Source organism: Schistocerca cancellata, chromosome 2 (assembly GCF_023864275.1).
Source record: "Schistocerca cancellata isolate TAMUIC-IGC-003103 chromosome 2, iqSchCanc2.1, whole genome shotgun sequence".
Classification (NCBI taxonomy): domain Eukaryota; kingdom Metazoa; phylum Arthropoda; class Insecta; order Orthoptera; family Acrididae; genus Schistocerca; species Schistocerca cancellata.
The window spans coordinates 60,160,319-60,165,727 of NC_064627.1; the positions used below are offsets into that span (position 1 = coordinate 60,160,319).

The 5,409-nt window shown below is 49.5% G+C and overlaps 1 non-coding gene across 1 annotated transcript; it reads right to left on the reverse strand.

Annotated features, from left to right (window-relative positions):
* Nucleotides 1-3,335: 3,335 nt before the first annotated feature.
* Trnat-ugu (transfer RNA threonine (anticodon UGU)) lies at nt 3,336-3,410 on the reverse strand. Its single transcript has one exon. It is a non-coding gene; the product is annotated as a tRNA-Thr (tRNA).
* Between the last annotated feature and the right edge of the window lie 1,999 nt (nt 3,411-5,409).

The following is a 5,409-nucleotide window of genomic DNA, read 5'->3' on the forward strand; positions in this document are numbered from 1 at the left end:
GGGTATTAGAGGTACCGGTATGAACAGCACTCTGGACCACCACCACCTCTGAAGGTCTCGCTGTATGGTGGCACATGCATTGTGTGGTTTTCTTGAGCAATAGAAATGGCGGTAATGATGTTTATATTGATCTTTATTCCAATTTTCTGTACAGGTTCCAAAACTCTCGGAACCGAGGTGATGCAGAACATTTTTTGATGTATGTACACTCCTGGAAATTGAAATAAGAACACCGTGAATTCATTGTCCCAGGAAGGGGAAACTTTATTGGCACATTCCTGGGGTCAGATACATCACATGATCACACTGACAGAACCACAGGCACATAGACACAGGCAACAGAGCATGCACAATGTCGGCACTAGTACAGTGTATATCCAACTCTCGCAGCAATGCAGGCTGCTATTCTCCCATGGAGACGATCGTAGAGATGCTGGATGTAGTCCTGTAGAACGGCTTGCCATGCCATTTCCACCTGGCGCCTCAGTTGGACCAGCGTTCGTGCTGGACGTGCAGACCGCGTGGCGTGAGACGACGCTTCATCCAGTCCCAAACATGCTCAATGGGGGACAGATCCGGAGATCTTGCTGGCCAGGGTAGTTGACTTACACCTTCTAGAGCACGTTGGGTGGCACGGGATACATGCGGACGTGCATTGTCCTGTTGGAACAGCAAGTTCCCTTGCCGGTCTAGGAATGGTAGAACGATGGGTTCGATGACGGTTTGGATGTACCGTGCACTATTCAGTGTCCCCTCGACGATCACCAGTGGTGTACGGCCAGTGTAGGAGATCGCTCCCCACACCATGATGCCGGGTGTTGGCCCTGTGTGCCTCGGTCGTATGCAGTCCTGATTGTTGCGCTCACCTGCACGGCGCCAAACACTCATACGAGCATCATTGGCACCAAGGCAGAAGCGACTCTCATCGCTGAAGACGACACGTCTCCATTCGTCCCTCCATTCACGCCTGTCGCGACACCACTGGAGGCGGGCTGCACGATGTTGGGGCGTGAGCGGAAGACGGCCTAACGGTGTGCGGGACCGTAGCCCAGCTTCATGGAGACGGTTGCGAATGGTCCTCGCCGATACCCCAGGAGCAACAGTGTCCCTAATTTGCTGGGAAGTGGCGGTGCGGTCCCCTACGGCACTGCGTAGGATCCTACGGTCTTGGCGTGCATCCGTGCGTCGCTGCGGTCCGGTCCCAGGTCGACGGGCACGTGCACCTTCCGCCGACCACTGGCGACAACATCGATGTACTGTGGAGACCTCACGCCCCACGTGTTGAGCAATTCGGCGGTACGTCCACCCGGCCTCCCGCATGCCCACTATACGCCCTCGCTCAAAGTCCGTCAACTGCACATACGGTTCACGTCCACGCTGTCGCGGCATGCTACCAGTGTTAAAGACTGCGATGGAGCTCCGTATGCCACGGCAAACTGGCTGACACTGACGGCGGCGGTGCACAAATGCTGCGCAGCTAGCGCCATTCGACGGCCAACACCGCGGTTCCTGGTGTGTCCGCTGTGCCGTGCGTGTGATCATTGCTTGTACAGCCCTCTCGCAGTGTCCGGAGCAAGTATGGTGGGTCTGACACACCGGTGTCAATGTGTTCTTTTTTCCATTTCCAGGAGTGTATTTTCTGAAAAAAATTACATGACGTTTGTTTAGTGTTCCTTCACCAAACTCTGAAAAGCAAATATGGTTTCTTATATTCGAAAGCTGCCTCTTGTTGGTCAGTGTAAGTCATTACATTCACATACACTGGTGAGCCAAAACACTATGACCACTGCCCACCGCGAGGTTGAATGCCTCCTGGTTGTGTAGCAGGCACGTGACGCAGTAAGGAAAGAATGTAAGCCGAAGAGAGCCGAATGGGCAGTCATTACAGCGAAGAGAAGGACTTCAAATGCGGAAATACACTGATATAAGCTCTTTTGGCATGGCCACATTGTTGCGGCTGCAAACGAGAATCTCTGAAGCGGCGAAGCTGGTCGCCTGTCTACGTGCTACTGTCGTGAACACCTGTGGAAAGTGGTTGAAGGATGGTGAACTAAGGAGCAGGCCGTATGATATTCGACGACCACGTCTCACCACAAATCGTAGAGGTCGGAGGATCCCCCACTGCGTAATTCAGGATAGGCAGCGATCTGTGGCAGGTCTGACGACAGAGCACGTTGCTGGCGCAGGCGCAAGTGTTTCGCTGCACACCGTTCAAACGCCATTTTTGTACATGGAGTTCCACATCGCACGACCCATACGTGTTCTTGTGTTCATCTACATCTACATCTACATTTATACTCCGCAAGCCACCCAACGGTGTGTGGCGGAGGGCACTTTACGTGCCACTGTCATTACCTCCCTTTCCTGTTCCAGTCGCGTATGGTTCGCGGGAAGAACGACTGTCTGAAAGCCTCCGTGCGCGCTCGAATCTCTCTAATTTTACATTCGTAATCTCCTCGGGAGGTATAAGTAGGGGGAAGCAATATATTCGATACCTCATCCAGAAACGCACCCTCTCGAAACCTGGCGACCAAGCTACACCGCGATGCAGAGCGCCTCTCTTGCAGAGTCTGCCACTTGAGTTTGTTAAACATCTCCGTAACGCTATCACGGTTACCAAATAACCCTGTGACGAAACGCGCCGCTCTTCTTTGGATCTTCTCTATCTCCTCCGTCAACCCGATCTGGTGCGGATCCCACACTGATGAGCAATACTCAAGTATAGGTCGAACGAGTGTCTTGTAAGCCACCTCCTTTGTTGATGGACTACATTTTCTAAGGACTCTCCCAATGAATCTCAACCTAGTACCCGCCTTACCAACAATTAATTTTATATGATCATTCCACTTCAAATCGTTCCGCACGCATACTCCCAGATATTTTACAGAAGTAACTGCTACCAGTGTTTGTTCCGCTATCATATAATCATACAATAAAGGATCCTTCTTTCTATGTATTCATTGTTGATCCAATGACTTCGTCAGTTGTCACTCAGTGGACACAGCATCACTGAGTCACTGAATTTTCACCGTGGATCAATAGGAACGTGTCGCCTACCGAATGAATCGCATTTCTTGTTACACCAGGTTAGTGGTTTGATCCTAAATGTCGTCATCCAGGCGAATGGCTGCACGAAACTAGCACCGCGCCGTACGTGCAGGCTGGCGAGGGCAGAATTGTGCTACGGGGTTCATTGAATTGGGCTTCCATGGAATCTGTGGTGGTAATCGATCACGACAGCAATGAACTACGTGAGCACTGAAATGATAATTAAATTGACACCCTAGCTGCAAGCAGGCGTTGATACACTTCATTGGCGACATGTTGAAAATGTGTGCCCCGACCGGGACTCGAACCCGGGATCTCCTGCTTACATGGCAGACGCTCTATCCATCTGAGCCACCGCGGGCACAGAGGATAGTGCGTCTGCAGGGACTTATCCCTTGCACGCCCCCCGTGAGATCCACATTCCCAACATGTCCACAACACTACATTCGTAGTGCGCCTAATAGATGTAGTGTTGTGGACATGTTGGGAATGTGGATCTCACGGGGGGCGTGCAAGGGATAAGTCCCTGCAGACGCACTATCCTCTGTGCCCGCGGTGGCTCAGATAGATTGTCACCTTTTGGATACCGATGAACATCGTTTTACTTGCGCATCATCGTCCGGAGTTTGGCGACTAACACAGAAGATATTGGCTTGTTACCTCCGGGTCACACCTGATATGATTGACCCTCAGACCCTACTCTGTCCCGATGAAACTTACTTTCCGGCTGCAAAATATCATGCGCTTACATGGTTCAAAGGACTTACCGTCACCTACATCTTTAGCGACGGAGAGAAAGAGCAGCTTGATTACTGGTGGTTCCTACAAAATGCTCACAATGCCCTCGAACGCACACCGAAATACCGTACGCTCTTCGCAAATTATTTACGCAGCGTTTTCGTTAACCCCCCACTCAGCTGGGGAGTGCCAGGCTGTGGTTAATGTGCTGTGCCGCATCACACTAACGGCTCAACGTCCTGCCTTGTCAGCCATGACCAAAGGAAGAGACAAGCTGCTGCAAGGATACTGTTTTCCTTGAGGCACTAGCGAAGCAGAATGCCTCCGTTGCAGATGCCCTTCAAAGGCGCTATTGGAGATTTCAGATAACGATGGCGAGGCTCCAAGTGGAACCAGTTACATTATTGAAGAACCTTTTAGTTAGAATTACATGAGTGGTTTATATTTTTATTTTTTGATTACTCTTTTATGCCACCTTTGTTGTTGTAACACTTACTTGTAACACTTAGTTACAAGAATTCTCATTTGTACACGCTCCCTAAATGTAATCATATAAAAACAAAACGTGGCAACGGATAGCCCTAACCTTGATTCCCATACTTCCCCTGGTCTATAGGCAGCTCTCTGGGGTGGGTTTACTCAGGAGCCAACGCCTGAAGTGGATCAGATTTTTTTGTTATAGGATGACAAGTGGCGGTGGCACTTAGGGCTTTTTATTTTTTTATTTTTTTATTTATTAACAAAAGGGGGTAGCGTCAAAAAAAAGAAAAAAAGAAAATAAAATAAAAAGAAAGGAAAAAATAAACAAAAAAAGAAAAAGAAAAAAAGGAAAAAAAAGATGGATAGAGCGTCTGCCATGTAAGCAGGAGATCCCGGGTTCGAGTCCCGGTCGGGGCACACATTTTCAACATGTCGCCAGTGAAGTGTATCAACGCCTGCTTGCAGCTAGGGTGACAATTTAATTATCATTTCATTTCTAGCAAAGCTGCATGGTCATCGACGGTAAATGTTCTTTCGGGAACAGATACTACCGTCATATATAGTACGTGAGCACTGTTGCAGACCACCTGCTTGAAGGCTCCCTCTAAGACGATGACATTTTCCAGCAAGATAACTTCCCGTTTTTCATTGTCAGAAACGTGCTGCATTGGTCTGAGGGGCGTTATAGTGAACTCACATAGATGTCTTGGCCAGCAAATGTGCCTGATCTGTGGCCACTGGAAAAAGATAACGGGTGCCAAGTGTGTGCCCGTAAACCACCATCCCGTAATTTGCGGGCATTGCTTGACCTGTGCGTAGACATTTGATGCCACATATTTCTGGAATCCTGTCAACGACTTGTAGAGTACATGCCAAACGGAATGTCTGTCGTACCGTGTTTGAAAAGCGGAACAACACGCTATGAAACAGGTGGGCGTAATGTTTTGGCCCATCTGTGTATATCGCTTTGCAGTAATAAGTAAAATTAGCAGCTTAATGTTCTTCACTGTTCTGGAGGGAGATTCATCTTTAGTGGCTTGTGGTGTAAGATCTGTGAATTTCCCTTCACTGAGGCAGGCCTGAAAGGGTGCAGCGACGGACCTGGGTGTTCGCAGCGCTATGACTGTGGGACGCGTCAAGCTC